Here is a 24862-nt window from a genome sequence, read left to right as displayed (position 1 = left end):
AAGGGCTGCACTCGGCTAGAAATAGCCACACGAAATTAAAAAAAAAAGGGTTGCCATCAGTCTGCCATTTTATCTGTATGCCCGATAGGGATTTACATTTACTTTTAATTGCTGAGAATCAAAATGTAGGCTAACAATCATGTTTATTTTGCGTGTGGAAGCAAACCATCTAAAATTATTTAAAAAATAACAATAAATAAATAAATGAATAATGCATGACATGTGACGTTCCGCCCAAGTGGCAACTACGCAGCGTGAAAGGGGTTCCCGCACGGGGATAGGTGGTGGTGATAGCGGTGGAGGTGATTTTTTTAAGAAGTACAACTGGGCAACCATCCTGTATTAACACTAATTAGCGGGAAAAGATGGAACGGATTCGACTCTTCGAAAATAGAACTATTGGCCAAAGAAAGACAAGGGCCTCGAATGTTTTATAATACCGTCTGGGTTAGAAAAGAACTAGAGTTGACCAAGGGTGGTCGGATACGCTAGACCAGGGCCTCTCAAACGCCCAAAATCTCACGCGTGCAGAGCGAGGCGCAAGAGCTCCGTGCACTGTGCATCGGTGCCGCTCGGTATGGCTCGGATCAACGCTTCGTCTCTGGGCTACTCGGCTATGCTCGGCTCTACTCGGCTCAACTCAGCCCGGATTTGGAGCGCTACGGCGCAAGTGGGGGAGAGGGAGACAGGGGGAGCGAGCGAGACAGGCGTGAGGAAAGAGAGAGTTAGCGCTATTGCTCCAAATCGAGGAGTGGGGGGTCTGCACTCTGGACAACCAAGCCAAGTCGTCTTTTGCACCGTGCACAGTGCATGCACCACGCGCATGCACCCTGAGAGGCCCTGCGCTAGACGAAGGTGAGGAGCCTGCCATACATAAGTGCAAGTAATGCCAGGACCCAGCTAAGGGCCCCGTTGTCGCCAAGCCACGCTGCCAATTCAAGATCCCCTGGGGCCCCTTTCAGTTGCCTCTTATGAAAGGAAGGAGACATATTGGGTGTCATTCTACCGCCCCCACCCACAGGGGAAACAGCGGGTTGGATTTTCCTCGGATATGATTTAGTGACCTGCTTACTAAGACCGTTACTCCCTATTGGTATTCCGAGAACAATCTTGTATAATTGGATGGCGATTCCTGGAGCTCCGTTATGCTTTTGGACGTGGTTGGAATTGCAAGATCATGTTTACATCAGTCTCCTGTTTAAAGTCTTTTCTTCACCCTCAGCTGCTTGTCATATCAATTTCGCATCTTTCATGCACTCAGCCGTGACTTCAGCTCTCTTGCCAACGCATTGTGCATGTCCCCGGCTTAAGCTACAGTATTTGCCGTCTATTCATTTCCATGGAATCTGAGATGTCTTTGTATAGGGTGATGTGTGTCTTTACATCCAGGCACGGCCACTTGGCTTCTACATACGCGGGCCTACCTACTTGCTCTTAGGAGCTGTGGAGAAACCTTTCAGACTGCACTGATCCACCGAAATATTTGAAACATACATTGTATTAAGCGAGCGTTTCCCCTGCACTTCGATGCGTGTAAAACTCGTAATGAGTTTAAAGAAAAGAGTTCTCGATCACCCATGATACAGACTGTGATACATTGTCATATAATCAAGTAAACTAGGTCCACAGTGCTTTTTAAATTCAAGGGCTAGAGGTGGTGGTAGTGGTGGTAGTGATTTCTGTTTTAAGATGAAGTAGGCCCTACAACAAGGCAACCATCCTCTATATAACACTCATCAGAGAGAAAAAAAGGGAAGGGATCCGACACTTCGAAAAATGAAGGTATCGGCCTAAGGAAGACAAGGGCCACGGAGGGCATGAAAATGAGGGCTCCCTAGGCCCCACCCCATACGTAATAGCGTCAGGGTCGGAAAAGAACAAGAGTTGACCAAGGAAGGTCGGATAGGATAGATGAAAGTGAGGAGCCTGGCACAAGTAAGTGGAAGCAATGCCAGGACTCAGCTGAGTCCCCTATGGTCGCCAACCCACGCTCCAAAGTTCAGAGCCCCTGGGGCCCCTTTTAGTTGCCTATTACGACGGGCAGGGGATACCGTGGGTGTTATTCTACCGCCTCCACCTACAGGGGGAACAGGCAGGGATACCGTGCGTATTATTCTAAAGCCCCCGCTCAAAGGGGGAGAAAAGTACACATGCATGTTTAATTCTGCAAGGTTTTTATTTTTCCTAACTTAACTGTAAGCGCTGAATGTCCGTCTCAGCATTTGTAGTCACATATACTTTAATCCCCAATTAACTCAGTGTTCGGAGAGGGGGTAGATCTCAATTAGACATATATATAAGCGCTTTCTTTTCTAAGGGTCGCCGGAAACCGAGCTGTGTTAGCGCCGCGTTAAATCGAAAACAAAAAGAAAATGTTGTTGGCAAATTCTGTACGGCGTCATGACACTCACATGTCTCTCACATTTGGCTTAGACCGATATCTACGTTACACTTGACTGGCTACTAATCTTGAAGCATGTGCACTGAACCCGAACCGAATACGATCCTCTGATCCTTCACTTAATAACCCCCATTTAATCGCTCATTACGTCCCACCGGTTCGCTGAATCCTCTCCTAAGCCCGCTTCCTGGTGCAACGGCGTGGTCAGTGGCAGTACGTACTCGAGCGGAAACCAGCTTTTGTCATGCAAATGAAGCTAACTTCCGTTCTCAATATGTATCGGCATATTTTACTACCTTCTTCTCTGTTTACCATTCAACCACAAGAAAAATACGAGTCTTAAGTACAGATGTTCCTTCTTACAAACACTCTGTTTTCATGCAAGTGTTGGTGGCGGTTATTGTTTTAAGAAGTACAACTGGGCATTCATCCTCTATATAACACTAATCAGACGGATAAAAGTGGAAGGTCTGACACTGCGAAAAATGAAGTATTCGCCAAAGGAAGACAAGAGCCAAGAAGGGGGCGGGGGGGTAAATGAAGGACTCCCTAGGCTTCGAATGCTGTACTACCGTCGGGGTCGAAAAAGAACAAGAGTTGATTAAGCGAGGTGGTGGTGATGGTGATTACTCTTTTAAGAGGAAGTACAACTAGGCAACCATCCTCTATAAAATACGAATAAGAGAAGAAAGGGGAGGGATGCGATACTTCGAAAAATGAAGGTATCGGCCAAAGAAAGGCAAGGTCCACGAAGTGCGTGAAAATGAGACTCCCTAGCCCTCGCATACCTAATAGCGTTGGGCTCGAAAAAGAACAATTGTTGACCAAGAAAGGTCGGATAGGATAGATGAAAGTGAGGAGCCTGGCACAAGTAAGTGGAACCAATGCCAGGACACGGCTCAGGGCCCCGTGGTCGTCAATCCACGCTCCTGAGCCCCTGAGGCCCCTTTTAGTCGCCTCTTAGGACAGACAGGGGATACCGTGGGTGTTATCCCCCTGGGGCTGGGGGCGGTAGAATGTTACTCTACCCACAGGGGATAACTATTATACTGGCCTCGACAAAATAATCTGGAGCGCTTCAGCAGTATCTCGTGTTCTATTTGATTTGTGACTGAAAAAGTACGAAGAGAATGAGAGTAAAGTGAAGCTTTGTTGGACTCACCTCTTATCTCCGTTCTCACTATTGACGTCTCCCCGCGGAGGGATGACTTGCTTGAAATTTGTGTAGAAATCATGTTACATTTTCCAAGGTTTTTGCCAGATTAAAAATGTTATGACTTTCGAGAGAAACGGCAAATCCTTTGCGAGCTACTTGGAAGGATATTTTTCTCTCCTTTCTTTTTTTCCTCGTCGTCGCTCAGAGCTGAGGCGGACCGTACAGATATGGCATTCTGTAGAGCTTTCGGAGCAACCTCTCATCTCCACATTCAAAATGAATATCGAGTGAAGAGGGAATTACGGAAGTACGTCATTATATGACCCAACCGATAGGAAGACTTCCAAAAGACGCCAGTAAATACTGCTCTAAAGGGAACATCTGAACTCAAATTCAAAGAGAGCCTGCTTTCTAAGAAACATATAAAATAGATGTTACATTTTTGTTCACGTTTTTAGGTGCTGGTGATTACTGTTTTAAGAGGAAGTACAACTAGGCAACCATCCTCTGTATAACACTAATCAGAAAGAAAAAATGGAAGGGATCTGACACTCAGAAAAATGAAGGTATCGGCCAAAGAAAGACAAGGGCCACGAAGGGCGTGAAAATGAAAGACACCCTAGCTCTCGGAAATCTAATAGCGTCGGGGTCGGAAAAGAACAAGAGTTGACCAAGGGAGGTAGGATAGGATAGATGAAAGTGAGGAGCCTGGCACAAATTGAAGCAATGCTAGGACTCAGCTAAGGGCCCCGTGGTCTCGCCAACCCACGATTCAAAGTTCAGAGACCCTGGGGCTCAGTTTAGTATTATTATTATTTTATTATTTTATTATTATTATTATTATTATTATTATTATTATTATTGTGTCAAAGAGGCGGATGTTAATGTAGATTGGCAAATTGACTACGTATGATATAGCAGAGGTTAAAAATACACCAGGCCTATCTAATTTTTCATTTTCGTATTGTGGTGGTGATTATTGTTCTAAAAGGAAGGCCGGGCTGAGTGGCTCAGACGGTTAAGGCGCTGGCCTTCTAACCCCAACTTGGCAGGTTCGTTCCTGGCTCAGTCCGGTGGTATTTGAAGGTGCTCAAATACGACAACCCCGTGTCGGTAGATTTACTGGCACGTAAAAGAACTCCCGCGGGACTAAATTCCGGCACCTCGGCGTCTCTGAAGACCTTAAAAAGTAGTTAGTGGGACGTAAAGCAAATAACATTATTATTATTATTATTATTATTATTTCTAAAAGGAAGTACAGCTAGGCAACCGACCTCTATTAACACTAATCAGAAGGATAAAATGGAAAGGGTACGACACTTCGAAAAAGGAAGGTTTCGGCCAAAAAAAGACAAGGGCCACGAAGAGCGTGAAAATGAAAGACTCGCTAGGCAGCGATATCTAATATCGCCAGGGTCAGAAAAGAGCAACAGTTGACCAAGAGAGGTCGGATAAGATAGATGAAAGTGAGAAGCCTGGCACAAGTGGAAACAATACCACGACTCAGCTAAGGACCCTGTGGTCGCCAACCCATCCTCCCAAGTTGAGAGCCCCTCGGGCCCCTTTTGGTTGTCTCTTACGACAGGCAGGGGATACCGTGGTTGTTATTCTATCATCCCCACCCACATGCCATCATATGTGATATTAAATCTTCCGTCGCCGACAAGTGGATGCTGTCCTGGCCAGCTATAATGTGAATAAGAATAACATTTTACGCGTTAGCTGCAACCATCTCCTAGGGAGGTACAGCGTGATGTGCGAGAGAAGAAAATCAATACAGAACCAGGCTCATCCCTTATCAGCTCTTCAGGGAAGAGGGTGAGATCTAGGAAAAGCTTTCTGGGTCATCGCTCGCGCTAACCAAGAATCCAGAAGAGGTGCTGTGAGATTTACAGAGAATCTAAGGCTTATACTCACCGACGTGCAGGAAACAAGCATTGCCCTCTTCCGTCCGTGAGGTATCTCCGTCGAACCAAAAACATACAATTATTATTCCAGTTCCCTCAATGGGGAGTAATTTTTTATTATGGTGGTGGTTGTTGTGGTTGTTTTAGGAAGAAATAAAAAAGGACAGTTATTCCGTATAACACTATAACATTGTCTGTATAACACTAATCAGAGAGAAAGAATGGAAGGGCCCCCCGCACACTTCGAAAAATGAAGGTATCGGCAAAAGGAAGACCATGGCAATGAAATTTAAAGGAGGGAACATGGAAAAAGGTGGTGATTATTATTTTAAGAGGAAGTACAACTAGGCAACCATTGTCTTTTAACACTAATCAGAGAAAGTTGAAGGGATCCGAGACTTAGAAGAAGGTATCGGTCAAATAAAGACAAGAGCAACAAAGATCGTGAAATGAGACTACCTAGACTTCAATACCATCGGGGTCAGAAAATAATAAAGAGTTGACCTAGGGATATCGGATAGGATATATGCAAGTGAAGAGCCTGGCATAAGTAGAAACAGTGCCTGGACTCAGCTATAGCCCCTTGGTCGCCATTCCATGCTCCCCGAGGTAAGAGCCCTTGGATCTGACAGGCACAGGTCCGAACTTAGTGGCCTTTAACAGCTTCCTGTTCTGCCCGACTTTACTCGTTTTTATGAGAACGTAACCGTCATGTAGTGGTGGTGGTCATTGTTTTAAAACGAAGTACGTCTGGGCAACCATCCTCTATTAACATTAACGAGAGAGAAATCAGATATTTTGAAAAATGGAAGTAACGGCCAAAGAAAGGTAAGGGCGTGAAGATGAGACTCCCTAGGCCTCGAGTGCTCTAATACCGTCGGGGTCGGAAAAGAACAAGAGTTGACCAAGGGAGGTCGGATAGGACAGATGAAAGTGAGGAGCCTGGCACAAATACGTGGAAGAAATGCCAGGACTCAGTTAAGTGCCCTGTGGTTGCCATCCCACGCTCCAAAGTTCAGAGCCCCTGGGGCCTCCTTTAGGCGTCTCTTGTGATAGACAGGGCATACCGTGGGTGTTATTCTACGGCTGTCACCCGCAGGGGGACAAAGATTTGTCACTCACTCGGAAGACAAGCATTGTATCGGAGGCACAGAGGTTGGCTACACAGTCAGAGAAATTCAATTTAAATGAGGTTAGGGTAGGAAAGAAGGAAAAGGGAACACAGACTCAAGCTACTGGGGACGGACACTGACGCCTGTCCAGCATGGGTTTCCTTGAGCTGGCTCAACTCTCGGGATTAACGAGCGCACAAGCCATGACACCGACGTAAACTATGTTAACCCTGGAGGGGGTCGAAGGATGAAGTCGAACCCAGGGCTTCCGATTGGCAGGCAAACACTCTACGCCTAGGACATGGGGCCGACAAAGTCCACATAAACCTCTTAACAATTTACTGGTCAATAAATCCCCTATAATAATGTGTTCCTTCCTTTTGGTAGTGCTTGATCTAGGGAAGGTAGTGGTGGTTATTATTGTTTTAAGAGGAAGTACAACTAGGCAACTATCCTCTATATATTTTTAATCAGAAAGAAAAAATGGTAGGGGCCCGATACTTCGAAAAATGAAGGTATCGGCCAAAGAAACAAGGGCTACGGTGGGCGTGAAAATTAAGCTTCGAGTGCTCTAATACCGTCGGGGTAGGAAAAGAAGAGTTGGCCAAGGGAGGTCGGACAGGATAGATGAAAGTGAGGAGTCTGGCACCAGTGGAGGCAATGCCAGGACTCAGTTAAGGGCCCCGTAGTCGCCAGTCCACGCTCTCTGGGGTTACCATCTCCCGAATACAAGCTTACAGCTACCGCGATGCGTATCACGTAGCCAAGTCGCTTAGTAAACATCGCTATTGATACACTTTTTGGTTTTTAATTAGTAAAATCATTTTTAAAAGTGAAACGTTTTTAATTATTTTTACATTCCCACGATGTCAAGTCTCTGCGTATTTGAGATTAATGAGGTCTCGCTCTCGTCTCGACCTTTGCGCCATATTGGATATTCCATTACGCGTAGCGAAATTCTGCCACTGTTGGCAGCACTAACCTAAACTGATGTGACTTCCAAGAAGAGAAGAGACGTGTGACATTACAGCGCTTTTTTGCTTGAACAAGTTCTGGAATCCCCTTGCACATTTTGATAAATCACCGTGCCATGAATATCTCGAGTTGATGGGTCTGAGACAACGCTGCTGTCAGTTAACCGCCGATGTCATCTCGTAGAAGTGCGAACCCGACTATTCACATGACTGGCTGACACTGGAAACTCGGAAAGATTGATTCGTGATGTATTTTCTCTCACTTTTGTTTATTATTTTCCCTCGTATTAAGTCGCGCACGTGTGTGTGTGTTATTTTAACAGGTGGTAGTGGTGATAATTATTGTTTTAAGAGGAAGTACCACTAGGCAACCAACCTCTGTTAACACAGAAAGAAATAATAATAATAATAATAATAATTACGGGGTTACCGTGGAGCAGAGAGGTTATAGAAGGTGCCGGGGTGAATGGGTCTGTCTACAGTATCAAAGTTGAGTTAAAACTTTAAAAGGTTATATTTCTTTTCAAAACAAACTTAACAATATTTTTCACTGAGTGAACATAACAATATATCAGGTACAAAAGCAATCTTGAAACAAGACTAGGAAAATCCAAGATTCAGAACTTCAACAATTTTGGGCTTCAAGCCCCTATTTCATAATGCCAGAGATACAGGATCCAGTTTACCAAAACTTTAATTCAACTCAGGAATCAAAGGGCAGGAATCCCCTTAATTCAAGAGCACTTGCTCCCTCAATTACAATGTCAAGCCGTCCAGAGGCACCCTTCACAATTACAAAACTTTGAAAAAGAGCTGACAGGCTCTCAGTTTCTTACGGCCCACTCAAGGCAATCATCAAAATTTTACACTCTCTGGCCTTCCATGGCCCAACTACAATTTGAAACAGGGGTATCTAGTACCCAATCTATAGGGCCTTTGAAAAAAAGAACAGGTTAAGTAAACGGCCCGAAACACAAACTGAATGGAGGCGAACACTGCGCTCCAGATAATGAAACATTAAAACCTATAGAGCTCTCGGCCGATGAAGCAGGGGCTATTCCCAAACTACTGAGATGGCTCGCATGGAAATCACTTTAACACATTAAAGGAAGAAAACCGTTACAAAACGAAGTCACCCAAACCAAGATGAAGGGAAGCTGGAGAGGGTAACTCACTCTCTATCCCCGATTTACAATTAAAGATTTTATGAAGTTTTTACATTAGTCGAAAGAAAGGTTACATTTTAGAAAAGTAGGTTACATAGTGAAAGATTCGGACCTTCCCCTCGGAATAATTTGCGGCTACAGCAAGACAGATGGAATTATGTGGCCATTACCTTGTAGATGTTCTAGCTGCCGACAAAAGAGGCCGCCCGCCTCCTGCTTAAACACACACACTGAGATAGACGACGATCAATTGGCCAGGAAACATGAAAAGCTGCAGTTTATATTCCCTCAGGGAAGGTTCGAGATCATTCAAGACTAATCAGGACACACCATCTTAAATTTTATTGGCTAACACAAAGTGAACAAGAAATGCGGGATTGGTTGAAAATTAATTACAAAAATTCCTGATTGGCTAGATTCAAAACTGGCGGAAAGAAAAGGAAGTATTGCCAACCCAAAAATAAATGAACATAGATCAGTTATGGAAAACCTAGGAATACAAAACTTCTTTAAGTTATAAGTTCTTACACCTTGCACCAGGGTGCCTGATCATAGCTTTTTGGTAGTGTCATCTGTGGAAGAATGTCCAAACTTTTTGATGAATGACAAACAAAACAAGGAGAAATTCACTCCGTTTAGGAAACTTCACAACAAAACAATTACTTAATTTTTCAGTGGTGATATCTTCTGATTAAAGTTCTAAGTTCCTGTTGTAGTAGTTTCCACTTTTGTTCGATAGAGGAGTTCATTAAGGCGTTTATTTTGAATGCGCGCGTTGAGTTGTACCTCCCGGTACAATAATAATAACTTTACGTCCCACTAACTTCTTTCACGGTTTTCGGAGACGCAGAGGTGCGGGATTTTCGTCCCACAGGAGTTATTTTATTTGCCAATAAATCTACCGACTAGAGGTTGACGTATTTGAGCACCTACAAATACCACCGGACTGAGCCAGGATCGAACCTGCCAAGTTGGGGTCAGGAAGTTGTGACACTTGCACGGAGTGACACTTGCACGGAGATGGAATGTGTTGACACTTGCACGGAAAGCCAAAAATTACCGGAAATTACTAAGCATGACTATTTCAAATAGTGACACTTGCACGGAGGCCCGAAGAGGGTTGGAAAACCAGAAACAGGGGAGGGGAAGGCCCACCCGGTAACTGGAATTCATTGCTACAGTTGATACCTGTGTGACAACTAGTGTTCCGTGTTGAACTGGTGATAATTGCTCTGTAGCTATGGAGTTCACTGAGACCGCCTTTTTTGATTTACGACGGACATCAGTATATTGTGGACTATACCAATAAAGATCAAATGACTTATTGGCGGTGCGTATATTTCAAGAAAAGTAAATGTAAAGGAAGAATAACAACGAACGATAATACAGTTTTAGGCGAGACAATTCATGTTTGCATTCCGGACGACGCAGCGAATGAAGTGATAAAAAAGTGTAGTAAATGCAAAAAAAAAAAAAAAAAAAAAAAAAAAAAAAAAAAAAAAAAAAAAGTGCAAGGGAAACAGACAGTATGATTTCAACAGTTTACACCGAAGAAGTAGGCCAGCTCTTCAATAGAGGCTATGACCTTGTGACATCGCTGCCATCACATAAAAGTATCAAGCAATCATTACATCGTATCCGACGGAAACGAATGGGGCCTACAAAAGACCCGATCGATTCTGGAGGTGCTATAATACAGAAGACACATAGCAATGAACGACGGTGGAAAATTCCTACTTGAAGACGACAACAGGGGGCTTAAAGTCAGGATATTAGTGTTTGCCATCGAGAAAGGAAAATCTACTTTATCAAGTTGCTCTTCATTCTTTGTCGACGGGACCTGCAAAAGTTCAAGCAAGCAGTTTGGGCTGTTACTTAAAATCCACGCGATCTTGGAAGTTCTTGGGAAGAAACCAACACGATACCAGCTGTCTACGCGCTGTTACCAAACAAGAAACGGGAAACCTTATGCGCGTTTCTTCGAAGCTGTTAAAAACAACGTACTAGGATGGAACCCTGTGACACGTATTATGGACTTCGAAATCGCCATCGTCCAATCAGCTAAAACGCTGTTTCCTCAATCTGAGATTTTTGGTTGCAACTATCATTGTAATCAATGTATATGGAGGAAAGTACAAGATTGTGGCCTTGTTACTGCGTACAGGGAAAATGAAGAAATTAGACTTCATATTCGAATGTGTTCAGCACTAGCGCACATTTCCCTAGAAATGATTGATAATGGTTGGCTATGTATTCAGGAGAGCTCGCCTGAAAATCAGAATCTACAGGTGTTTTACGACTACGTCGTCGATCAATGGCTGGATAACGAGCACATGCCAAGGAATATGTGGAACTGTTGTGGAAGGCGGCATCGGACCAATAACGTTTCTGAAGGCTGGAACCAAAGAACAAACAGCGCACCCGAATGTATATTCGCTGATCAAGACTCTTCGAGATGACGCAGAGTACTACGGTCACCAATTTGTCAGGATAGTTTTGAATATCGATGGGGAGAGAAGGAAGAAATCAGCTGTGAAGATCGATGAGAGTATTTCAAAGGTCTTAAAAATACTGGAAGTTGATGGCAAACTAAGATCATTCCCAGTTTGTGTTGCTTACGCTCAGAAACTGCAGTGAAACTACCCTGGAATATTACAGGATTTGTAAATCATGCAAATATTGTAAATATAGAAATATTCTGAATCATAATTAATAAAGAGAAAACGTGACAATGAAATATCACTGCATAACCACGCAAATATCTTGAATCAGCACTTAAAAAATAAAAGACTTGACGAACTTGCATAAAGTGAAAAATATTTATGTATGAGGAACGCAAAGAGACTACCTCCCCGTGGTGTTCCCTGGAAACGGCGCTAAGTCAGCCAAATGTATCTTACAATATATAAAATTAACCAGAAAAACAAACCCCATGGTGCAACAGCCCTTGAAGGGCCTTGGTATACCAAGTGACCGATGCTCAGCGCGAAGGCCTGCAGATTACGAGGTGAGGTGTGGTCAGCACAACGAATCCTCACGGTAGTTAATCTTGGCTCTCTACACCAGCGCCACTATCTCGCCATGAGATAGCTCCTCAGTTCTAATCTAATCACCTCGAACCTCGAACCAGCCCTCAGATTCAGGTAAAAATTCCTGACCTGGCCGGGAATCGAATCCGGGGCTTCCGGGTAAGAGGCTAGAACGCTACTCCTACACCATGGGGCCGGCATTTATAAAATTAACGGTTACTTATAAATTGCATCTAAATTCACTACCGTGATTACCAGAGTTAGGATTTTTGGTGACATGTCATTAAGTGCGACCAGTATCCAGTAATCGGGAGATAGTGGGTTCGAGCCCCACTGTCGGCAGCCCTGAAGATGGTTTTCCGTGGTTTCCCATTTTCACACCAGGCAAATGCTGGGGCTGTACCTTAATTAAGGCCACAGCCGCTTCCTTCCAATTCCTAGGCCTTTCCTCACCCATCGTCGCCATAAGACCTATCTGTGTCAGTGCGACGTAAAGCAAATAGCATTTTTTTAATTGGTTCTAAATAGACATTGCTAACTTGTATAGAAATCCTTATCATAGTTCCCACATTGTAAAAATGCTAATTACCGAGAAAGTGGCCGTGCGGTTAGGGTTGTGCGGCTGTGAGCTTGCATTCGGGTGATAGTGGGTTCGAACCCCACTGTCGGCAGCCCTGAAGATTGTTTTTCGTTTTTTCCCATTTTCACACTAGGCAAATGCTGGGGCTGTACCTTAATGAAGGCCACGGCGGCTACCTTCCCAATCTACCACCCTTCCGTCGCCGAAAACCTTCGATGTCTTAGTGCGACCTTAAACAAATAGCAAAAAGATGCTAATTTATTAGGTCATTTTTTGCCATTTTGTATTATGTCATTTTATAAAGTTGTAAGTCATTATGCGGTCATTTTATGGAATTTATTGTCCGGCTCCATGGCTAAATGTTTAGCGTGCTGGCCTCTGGTCACAGGGGTCCTGGGTTCGATTCCCGGCAGGGTCGGGAAGTTTAACCATAATGGGTTCTGGGTTCGTTCCGCTGGCACGGGGGCTGGGTGTACGATCCGCAGGTCGCCTACGGGGTCAAACCAAAAAGATCTGCACCTGGCGAGCCGAAGACTATTTTATACTTTTTGAGTCATTTTCTTACATGTTGAAACATTTACGCGTGTGGTATTGGATTTCCAGGAGAGGCCAGTATTTATGTGCATTTTCGTCGAAGTACCTATCAAATTAGATTAGGCATCCAAAATTTATGTTAGTATGACCATTCTACTTCTGAATCATCAGGTAGAGTGAAAGCTCCGTGCAAGTGTCACCATCCTAGTTCTGACTCATCAAGTAGAGTGAAAGGCTCCGTGCAAATGTCACTCCGTGCAAATGTCACTCCGTGCAAATGTCACTCCGTGCAAGTGTTCCAACCCCGGGGTCAGAAGGCTAGCGTCTCAACCGTCTGAGCCACTCAGCCCGGCAGCTACTCTAGATGTGCATGCTATGAATTTAATTTTATCAGGAAAAACGAGGAAACTGGTGGAACCTCTCATTTTGTCATGTTATTGACAGCCTATATAACTGGCGTACAACGATGTTTTGATGCTGTAATAGGATATGTCATCCAAGTTTCATAGCAATTGTTACTGTCAATACACCACCTTCCATTTGAAACTGCGGCAAGAAATTGCTATTTTAAGAATGTAAGTAATATTGTATGACAGAATGGCTTAATGAAGTCTTAATTGATAGTCCTTGGTAGTTTGTTTTAATGTGTACTCATGTGTACCCAAGTAAGTTTAGCTTTGATCTGTACTATGGATCATAGCCCATCAGAATATTAACCATGTAAACATCCACTAACATGCCTGACACGTCCTGTGTTGTGTGCGCGTTTAGCGCCTGATAACCCGTGATAACTCACACCTAGATAAACTAATAATGTTTAATGAATGATAATTAATGTCTTTTTCCTTTGGATCTTGTCCACATTTTAGGATTTTAAGGACTGTCAATTATTCCTACCACTAACTTCTGAATGGTTGACGACAACAAAAGGCCTTCTGGTGGAATGAACGTCGATCAATGAGCTTCGGACCACAAGGTAACTCTAAATTGATGGACTTACTGCTGTCTAATGCTTTCGCTTCTTTTCTGATTAATCTAGGTTAATCTAGACGCACAAAGATCTATGACAGCAATTTAATCCTAGTATTATTGGCATTATCACTTAGCCCTTTCTTGCTTGCTCGCCAGGAATGGTTAAGATCAGCCTGTAAGGACTGTGATAGACGATTGATACACGTATTAGGGATTGGTCTACTTACTGAAAAAACAATGAGATGAATTTTAATATCATTTAATTTGCGCGCCTGTCTTATTTCCGATGAAAACGTCGCACAGTGTGTCGAATCCCAATTCTAGGTGGAAAAAATTAAGAACGTCGTTAATAGTGCTGGGATCCTATTAAAAGTTGGCAATATACCGTTTTCGAGGACGCTGAATTCATGTCTGACATCGTCTAAAGTGTACGATCTTCGGGGGTAAAAATATAGGGGTGAGGGGAAAGGGGAGGTTTAAAAAATGACCGAAAGCAACAATAGAATCGTCAATTTACGGGAGTAAATATCACAATTTGGATGTGTACATTATAGTTTATGACAGTAGTAAACATATTGTTTAAAACTGGATAAAATATGAATAACAATAATTTCAGTCCAGTATTCTTGTTACCCTTATTTGAGGGAATAGACGGAGACACTGTATGTAAATTCTTCCAGACTGAAAATGTATTTTAAATTGGTATTAAACGTATAACAACGAAATATGCACACAAAATAGCAATAATTTTTAAAAACATATTCGTCAAAATCAAAACAACAATATTTCTTTATAACGCAATTTCATTTTCTAGTCCGGTTAATGACGTAGTTTTAGTAAACACGCCTTACACACAAAAACACTATTATTAATATATTATATTGTATTTGCACATTAAAAAGGCAAGATTACACTCAAAAACATTTGATAAAAGACGTTAAAGGATCATATTATTAACAAGTATTAGTCTCATCAATCTCATCCCGTTAATAATAATAATATATCTAATGTTCATTCGTCCCCTGATTCGTCTGTAGAGTGCAGAGCATCGTAGTCATTGCTATACTGGTCTTCTTCATTTGATGTGAAAGGATCTTGGGAATCATTAAGTAACTCAATAGCTTCCACAGGTAGATTACCAGGAGTTTTACGTGGCATTGTTCGGTACTTGTTTATTAAGGGATCTGATATAATCAACATGTTAAGCAAGTCTCTATTAGTTGAATGCCTGCTACATTTTTGAGTATGATGTTCACGAGACCTCCGACAATCTTTATTTCTAGCTTCTTGAGCTTCTTCAGATAAAGGTCCTATTGGCACAAGAAAATGTTCAATTACGTGAGTACTGTATACTAAAATGTTATGCACAGTTACGGGCATATAATACCATGCATATAGTTAACATACAAAGCCGCAACGAATTTTTTCCGAAATCGTTGTTCTCTTCTTCCTGCACTCTCCCATTTTGTGTTAATATTATGGGATATCAACTCAATTTTGTTTCTTAGCTCCTGAACCTGAGTGCCAGTAAGAGTTGTAGACTCAAATTTAGTCATTACATATTGAAATATGACTTCTGAACGCCCCTCTTTCCGACACGACCGCCACGCGTTGAAACATTCTTCTCGCGGTAACGCCCACATAGTCCCTGAAAATAAGAAAATAAACCATCATGCACATTCGTGCGCAACCAAACCACTACTGATCCTGAATCTACATTAAATTTCTCATCGAATGATGTTGAAAGTAAAGTGGCACTATGAGGCACTCATAAAGTTTTCTTCGAGCAAAATCTAAAAACAATCTAATTTTCTACAGCCACTTCCTTTTACTACGCATTGTGAATAATTTATTTAGTGCAGAACGCTTGTATTACACATAAAAGTGAGAACACATACCTCTTTTCGCTATTGCATAAACCACAGAAGACAACAACTCTTAAACTCACTAGAAACACAACGTTCGGTTCACTCCGACACCTCCTATCCACTGAGCCTGATAACTGCCAGGAAGACGTTTCAGCACCTGTCCCCTCCCTCCTACGCACCAGAAAGCGGAAAGGAAGACCCGAGGTCATCATCTGGTTTGTTCACTATCGAATGAGCCAGGTTTCACTTTGATTTGCGCCAGTGAATTTTTTCCACCTAGAGATGGGATTCGACACACTGTGCGTCGCCTGAGTATTGTTTCTTAACATTGTAACTGAAGGGAATGGTGGTGTTGATTAGACCTATTGTTTCAAGAGGGAAGGTGTTCGTGGTGATTATTGTTTTAGGAGGAAGTATAATTTGGCAACCATCCACTATTAACACCAAACAGAGGAGAAATATGGAAGGGATCAGGCACTTCGAAAAATGAAAATATCGGTCGAAGAAAGAAAAAGGTCCACGAAGGGCGTGAAAATGAAGGAAAAGAAAAAGGTCCACGAAGGGCGTGAAAATGAAGGAAAAGAAAAAGGTCCACGAAGGGCGTGAAAATGAGAGTCCCTAGGTGTCGAATACTGTAATACCGTTGGTATTGGATAAGTTCACCAAGGGAGGTCGAATAGGATAGATGAAGGTTATGGGCCTGACACAAGTGGAAGAAATTCCAGGAACCAGTTCAGGTGGTGGTGGTGGTGGTAGTGGTGGTGGTGGTGGTGAGGATGATGATTGTTTTAAGAGGAAGTACTACTAAGCAACCATCCTCTATATAATACTAACCAGAGAGAAAAAATGGAAGGGATCAGACCTCCCGAAGAATGAAGGTATCGGCCAAAGGAATACAAGGACCACGAAGGGCGTGAAAATGCAAGACTCCCAGGCCTCGCATCCTTATGCTGGACTCTGCTAATACCGTCGGGGTCAGGAAAGAACAAGTGTTGACCAAGGGAGGTCGGATAGGATAGATGAAAGTGAGGAGCCTGACACAAAGCAGGGGAATCAATGCCAGGATTCAGCTCAGGCCCCGTGGTCGCTAACACACGCTCCCAAGTTGAGAGTCCCATATTCGCCTCTTACGACAGGCACGGGATACCGTTGGTGTTACTCTAACGCCCCCATCCTCAAGTGGAAATAGGCAGGGGATCCGTGGGTGTTATTCTACCGCTCGACCCACAGGGGGAAGCTACTGGGGGATCCGTGGTCTCCCAATCTCTCTTCTGAGATGATAGCCGTGGGTGGGTGGTGTTGGTGATTATTGTTTTAAGAGGAAGTACAACTAGGCAACCATCCTCTATATAACACTAATCAGACAGGAAAAATGGAAGGGGTCCGACACTTCGAAAAATGAAGGTATCGGCCAAAGGAAGACAAGGGCCACGAAGGGCGTGAAAATGAAAGACTCCCTAGCCCTCGCAAACCTAATAGCCTCGGGGTCGGAAAAGAACAAGAGTTGACCAAGGGAGGTCGGATAGGATAGATGAAAGTGAGGAGCCTGGCACTAGTAAGTGGAAGCAATGCCAGGGCTCAGCTAAGGGCCCCGTGGTCGCAAACCCACGCTTCAAACTTCAGAGCCCCTGGGGCCCCTTTTAGTCGCCTCTTACGACAGGCAGGGGATACCTTGGGTGTTATTCTACCGCCCCCACCCACAGGGGGATAGCCGTGGGTCCCTGAAGTAGTATTTGACTAATATCTTATTACTGACTCTTGCAACATTTGGCTTACGAAATTGAGCCGACTTTTCTTTTCCAAGACAGAACAAATGTTGAAGTTATTTTCGCTTTTTGGATTTAATCCTGCGGACCAGAGGAACTTTCTACTAACGCGACTGTGTTGCAATTTATGAAGTAAATATTATACATTTTAATTAAATTATGACTCGAGCAAAGGAGAGTGAATTAAATTATAACTGGCGACAAAAGAGAGGATGGCCTCTGTCTTAATATGCATGTACATATTAATTAAGAGTCTAGAAAGTTAATCAGAGTCATTCTTAATTTAACTCTTGCGTTAAAGCGCCCCGAGCTTTCTGTGTGTATCTCAGCGAGCTTCATTACGTCGTCGCGTTATAGAATTCTGTGACGGGTGACCTCAGGGAAATTGAAAGAGAGCACTGGCTCTCGTCACTACAGGCCATTTCGTACGCATTCAGCTTCACCGATTACGAGAAAGGTATTTTAAAACTTGGGAGGAATTCTGATTTACAAGTTCTCATGACCTCCTTTAGCCAAGCAACCTTGAAGTTACACGTGAATGAGGATGTCGTTATCAGTCACGAAACCTCCTCTACTCTTTTTCTTTTTTTGTTCTGCTCTTCTCTCCTCACTTTCCTCCTGTTCTTCACTTCCTTTCCCCTATTTTTATTTTATGTATAACACTGTTGTTGTTTGAGTCAGCAGTCCTTAGACTGGTTTGATGCAGCTCTCCGTGCCAGCCTATCCTGTGCTAAGCTTTGGATTTCTACGTAACTACTGCATCCTACATCTGCTCTGATCTGCTTTTCTACCCCTACCGTTCTTACCGCCTACACTTCTCTCAAAAACCAACTGAGCAAGTCCTGGTTATCTTAAGGTGTGTCCAATTATTCTAGCTCTTTTTCTCGTCAAATGTAGCCAAATCGATTTCCTCTCACAAATTCGATTCAGTATCTCTTCATTCGTGATTCGATCTATCTATCTCACCTTGAACATTCTTCTGTAACACCGCATTTCACAAGCTTCTATTACCGAGCTCGATAGCTGCAGTCGCTTAAGTGCGGCCAGTATTCAGTATTCGGGAGATAGTAGGTTCGAACCCCACTGTCGGCAGCCCTGAAAATGGTTTTCCGTGGTTTCCCATTTTCACACCAGGCAAATGCCGGGGCTGTACTTTAATTAAGGCCACGACCGCTTCCTTCCCACTCCTAGCCCTTCCCTGCCCCATCGTCGCCATAAGACCTATCTGTGTCGGTGCGACGTACAGCAAAAAAAAAAAAAAAAAAAAGGCAAGCTTCTATTCTCTTTCTTTCTGAGCGAGTTACCGTCCATGTTTCACTTCCATACAAAGCCACGCTTCAGAGGAAAATCTTCAGAAGCATCTTGCTAATTCCTATATCAGTGATCGAAGTGAGCAAATTTATTTTCTAAAGAAAGCTCTTTCTTGCTTGTGCTGAAAATGAAAACCTACAACCTGTTTTCCCGTCATTGACCGGGTCAGGGATGGAATGAATGAAGCAGATATAGGCTGTTAGTACGATGGGGTCGCCACTCCCAAAGTGATTTATTAATGAATGATAGATGCTATGAAATTAGAATGGAGAGTGTTGCTGGAATGAAAGATGACAGGGAAAACCGGAGTACCCGGAGAAAAACCTGTCCCGCCTCCGCTTTGTCCAGCACAAATCTAACATGGAGTGACCGGGATTTGAACCACAGTATCCAGCGGTCCTTCTTAATTCTGCCATCGTCAGTTATTTTACTGCCCAAGTAACAATATTCATCTACTTCCTTTGAGAATTCATTTCCTAATGTAATATTACCTGCATCACCTGATTTCGTTCGAATGCACTCCATTACTTTTGTTTAGGACGTATTTCTTTTCATCTTGTACTCCTTACCCAAGACTTCGTCCATACCATTCAGCAACTTCTCGAGACCTTCTGTAGTCTCAAAATAATATCATCGGCAGATCTCAGGGTTTTGATTTCCTCTCCGTGCATTTTGATTCCCTTTAATGCCTGTTCAATGTAAGCCTTGCCTCACTTTCTGAACTGCTGCTTGTTTATTTTTTTTTTTTTTCAAATCCATCGATTCTTATCACTGCAAACTGATGTTTATACAATGTTGATAACACTACATGTATCTATTAAATGAAAACAAAGCCTTAGCTATTTTTCTAGGATATCGAAAAAATGTATCAGATATTTTCAACAGGGACATTCCTCCTGTAATTGTAAACGGTCCTGTAGTCAAGTATCAGGAATGTATTCTTATGGATAGTACTCTATCCTGGTCCTTCCCTGCCAAACATTTGGTCAAGAAAGTGTTTGGTATATTGCATCAGTTTCATAGGATGTTGATCCAAACCATGGTATTTCCTATTTCAGATTACGTCGCTGTCATTTACTGCGACATCTCAAGATAAGTATTACACCAAGCTCCAGGGTGTTCAGAATGCCTGTGTGCGTTTCGTCTTAAATATTCGGAAATATATGGATGCAACTTCTTACTGCAAGGCCCCAGAGTGGTTGAAACTAAGGCATAGACGATCATGCTCAGCTGCTTGCTGCTGAGAACTTTAAAATCTAATGCTCCCCCATGCTTGGCCAAGTCCTTTGTTCATACGAGTCAAGTGCATGATCGGGACAATAGGTTTATAGCTAACACACTTCAGGTTCCACAGCATTGTACGGTAAAGTGCAGGAAGTCGTTTATTGTCACTGACTCTCAATAATACAATGCCCTTAAACAAGATGAAATACAGCAATGTAGTCGTTATCAAAACTCGGAACAAAATCTTAAATACCGATACCTTTCCACTTATTAAGCCATGTAAGTGAATATTCACAAAATTAATTATCAGAAGTTATGATAATCTCCTAGACATATTTTAGATGTTTAGTTTTAATCTTAATTCATCCTAGGCATTAAAATGTAGCCTCTCTTAGGTTTCTCTTACTTGTTCTCTTCATTTGTTCGTATAGCCTAGTCTGTTTGTGAAGTGTTAAAAGTAATATTATAATCTCGTACATGTTTCGTTTTTAACCTTTATTTATCCTCAGTACGAAAGTGTACCTTACGCTCTCATATGAATTCATATTATATTTTGTATATTAATTGATACGATACATTTAAGTTACCGTAGCAGTCAGTTGCAGCCAAAGGGACCTCTGGTCCTACTTGTAATTAACTTTAAATAAATATATTTCTACATTTCTACTAATCAAAAGTGTTGTTACTCATTATACAAATGTACAAGTATTCACTGATCAGGGCCAAAATTTAGACCAAGACATACTATGAAGCACTCGGATGGGTCGAAGGGGTAGTTATATAGACTACTGTCAAATTCAAATTTTAACTCCATGTTGTATTGTGGCACAAAAAAACATAAAATAGACGTAGTGGTGGTGGTGGTGGTGATTATTGTTTTAAGAGGAAGTACAACTAGGCAACCATCCTCTATATAACACTAATCAGAGGGAAAAATGGAAGGGATCCGACACTTCGAAAAATGAAGATATCGGTCAAAGAAAGACAAGGGCCATGATGGGCGTGAAAATGAAAGACTCCCTAGCCCTCGCAAACCTAATAGCGTCGGGGTCGAAAAAGAACAAGAGTTGACCAAGGTAGGTCGGATAGGATAGATGAAAGTGAGGAGACTGGCACAAGTAAGTGGAAGCAATGCCAGGACTCAGCTGAGGGCCCCGTGGTCGCCACCCCACGCTCCAAAGTTCAGAACCCCTGGGGACCCTTTTAGTCGCCTCTTACGACAGGCAGGGATACCGTGGGTGTTATTCTACCGCCCCCACCCACAGGGGGTAAGGACCGGACAGCGCTCATTTTACACCCCAAACTGCGAGAAATTATACATGGCAAGGTCGTACAAGATAACATTTTAAGAACCTAAAATCAACTGTTTTCGAGATACTTCCAATAAACTCCACGCTCTTGGAAAGCGAATAGTAATGTCAAACATATGTTGCTAAAGGTGAGTTTTACCGGAATTTCCACTAAAAACATCTCTATACTGCACAGTAAAAATATGTTCCTTCTGCTCATCCGCTAAATTATTTCTCTCAACGGTCTAGAACAGTGGTATTCAAACTGCGGTACACGTACCACTAGGGTTACGCGGATTCGTCTCAAGGGGTACGCTGATTTATGGTAGCTTCTGACTGTTTTGTGTTCGGCTCCATAGATAAATGGTTAGCGTGCTGGCCTTTGATGACAGGGGTCCCGGGTTCGATTCTCGGCAGGGACGGGAATTTTAACCATAATTGAGGAGTGGAAATGGAAAACGGCCTAAGTGCCAGAAGGTACCTAGTGGATAAATATGGATAAAGCGATTGCTGTCAAGAATATGGTACCTACGTTGTTCTCCATTTACCTCTGCTGGCACATGTGACGTTTTCCAGGTCGTTATGCAACACAATTATGAATGACCTATCGTTCTGTTTTGGAACGTACTCAGTGGATTTAGGAACATTTTATTGAGTGGTGTATGTATGCATTCATCACATTTTATCTTTCATACATTGTGATGTAAGCCTACATACTATCTAACGTGAAAAGGGTAAACAGATGGCACATTTCTAGTTAAGTTTTACGATTGTGCACGTTTCGTAACTGAACGACACACCAAGTATCTTTCCTATACATTTAAATAACACTGTAATCATACAATACGTGCAGGACGTGTCATGAAGTGGATAATATCCGCATATGAATGTTACACTGTACATGGTTATGAACACGCGGTTTCTTCTCGACACAGCTGACAGTAGTAACCTCTACGCTTTACATCCAAGTAGCTACAGAGCGCCAGCAGATCCTTCTTCTTTTCTGCACTGATATGATGATGCTTCTGTACACGAGGAAGTTGTCATGGTGGAGGAAGCTCCCACATTTTCTTTGTTTTCTTAAAACCCGGCAACGCCGTGCGGTACCGTATAGTACCAGTGCGCCTTACTTCTGATTTTCTCATACTGATCCTTACTTGCGCCATAAATCTGGCAACTTCGCTTTACATTGTCAAGGAGATACTCTCTACAATGCCTAAAATCAACAAAAGGTTTTATTTGAGTATTTGTTTGCGGCAACAACTGCTTGTAATTTGAGATCGTGTCGAGAGGAATAAAAATGACTACCTGTCTAAAGTAAGTTGCTTTACTTTGTTTATAAATATTGACAATACGATTTTGTATCATGTGATTTATTTTCTTGAAATATAAGTCCATGAATTGAAATAACAAGCAAATGGTCAGCATTCATGTGTCAGCTGTTATGACACAAATTATTCCGTTGGTACCGTATGGTTCCGCACGGCGCTTACCATGCCTCTCTGTTTACTTTCTCCTCCTTATTTCTAAGGGTAACAATTCATACTGTAGTTGCAAATAATGATGTATGTGTGTCATAAAACTCTATAATTGTATATTTTACTTTTAAAAATTAAACGGCATGACATACTGAACCACTGGAATCTAAGGTATTATCCAAGGAAGATGAAGGGGGTCTCGCAGATAATCTTACAGGAGGTCAATCACGGGTACCAGCAGAAATAGTGCTAAAGCAACAAATTCCGTACAGGAGTAGATAATCCATGTCCGATAATGATTCATGGCCCGGGAAGAGAGCGAAATCATCACCTCATCCACCAGGTACCTGGATGGCGTATGGCCATATTTCACTCCAATTCCCTAGTGCGAAATTTTCCACTTTTCGATATATGATGCCGACCGAAATATGAGGGTTTTCTTTACGATGAAATTATGAATTTCTTGTGCTCTGAAGTATATGCTTTTTACAAACGAAAAATAACCCCGAAGAAATGAAAATTTCATCGGCATTTTCCTTCTAAGTGGCTATGTGTAAGTACCACAATCAGAAAAGGGTAGGTGCAAAATATTTAATACGACATATATATTTGGGTGGTATTTTAAGGTAAATAAATGCAGTTGTTTACACCTTGAGATTCAATGGCGTACATCACTATATCGCTCCGACAAACCAAAGCAGGAGCTGTGCGGCGAACGAATGCGAATTCCGCGGCCGCACAGAATGCGTCACGTGTAGTGTGGGCGTTTGTGTAAACAGCATTTTGCCATTCTAAACTAGTGAAGAGTGGAAATAGGTGACTAAATAAGAAAAGCTGAAGTAATATTACTCGTATTTCCTAAAGATATGTCACGTCTGAGCTAATGTTATATTTCGGAATTCCAAAGGGATATCACAAATGACTTTTAAATGTTCTCTGATATGTGAATGCTGGGAATATTAAACAAAATTTAAAAAAAAACGAAAATTGAAAACTCCGGCGTTCCCGGGTTAAATATCTTGTAGGACACCCAATCACTATCGAATGACGTTCTGACATGTATTTTTTGGGGGGTGTCCGTTACTCACTCCATAATGTTTAAGGCTGTACTGAGCTGTAGCTTGGTGGTAATGATGTTCTTGTTGGCGAGAGCTCCATAGTCAAACCAATCATTTTTACCCATTTTGCACCATCTCGAATGTTTTTTGTCTTGCGGACTTCATAATGGCCTGCAGCTCATCTGGGATCATGGCTTTCATTACTCGTTTATTTTTCTCAATGAGACCGAAGTCCCTGTCACATGTCATGAAACTATGTCCGGACACTAAGAGTTTTAAATCATTAGTATCAAAATGGTCGTTAGCAACTAAATAAATGAGTGTCATTATCATCATCCTGTTTTTATTTTGTGATGCGCAGTCATCACTTTGAATAAACAAGATGATATTTTATTACCCCCTCGAGCTCCGTTCCCTTCATCCCACAAGCACATGAAACTGTCATTGGTGCCTGAATCATGTATACATTGATTATAGCAAGCTAGTTGTCGTGAGTAAAACATACTGGAATGCGTGACGGTCGGAACAAACAGAACCTGTTGCATATCTATACTCACTGTGCAGGTACCACTGGTGGGTAACTGATAATCACAGATATCACTTTTCATAAGTGTGTGTGTTTTTTCCGTTCGCTCTGCATGTAGCTGTAGTTCACTGTTAGGCTTATGTCGTTCCAACTCTGAAGACGTGGCTTTCACAGCGGCCTCCATTTTGCAACTGTCTGTTCTGGGTGTAGCAATGGAGAGTGCCTTAAAATCGGTCTTGAAGACGCCCCAATACTATTTGTGTGTCACCTTATTGTCTGGATACTTTTCTTTGAGCGCAGTAAACATCCGGTGGTAACTTAAATCCGGACTGAGATATTCTTTCTGTGATTTCTTCCTACCGTAATGACTGCATTCTCGGGGAAAGGAACTTTTATGGTTTTTCACCAGATCCCTGTTATTTGTGGTGAACTTAACGATATGCCTGTTTGAGCCTTCACTTTTCCCCCTTCCCCCGAAGCCGTCGATTTGTCACAGCAAAAATGTTCTTGA

The 24862-nt window shown here is 42.5% G+C and overlaps 1 protein-coding gene across 2 annotated transcripts in view; it reads left to right on the top strand.

Annotated features, from left to right (window-relative positions):
- tty (tweety) overlaps positions 1 to 24862 on the top strand; it is an 890597-nt gene that overhangs the window by 37708 nt on the left and 828027 nt on the right. The window contains exon 2 of one of the 2 annotated variants that reach the window (XM_067149856.2): positions 13729 to 13835. The exons of the other annotated variant lie outside the window; for it this stretch is intronic. The gene's annotated coding sequence lies outside the window, so the exon portion shown is untranslated. The remainder of the gene's footprint in view (positions 1 to 13728; positions 13836 to 24862) is intronic. 2 annotated transcript variants of the gene reach the window in all.

The sequence above is a fragment of the Anabrus simplex genome, chromosome 6, assembly GCF_040414725.1.
Source record: "Anabrus simplex isolate iqAnaSimp1 chromosome 6, ASM4041472v1, whole genome shotgun sequence".
NCBI classification, from domain to species: Eukaryota; Metazoa; Arthropoda; class Insecta; order Orthoptera; family Tettigoniidae; genus Anabrus; species Anabrus simplex.
Note: the sequence above shows the minus strand (reverse complement) of the source record. Positions and strands in the feature narration are given on the sequence as shown.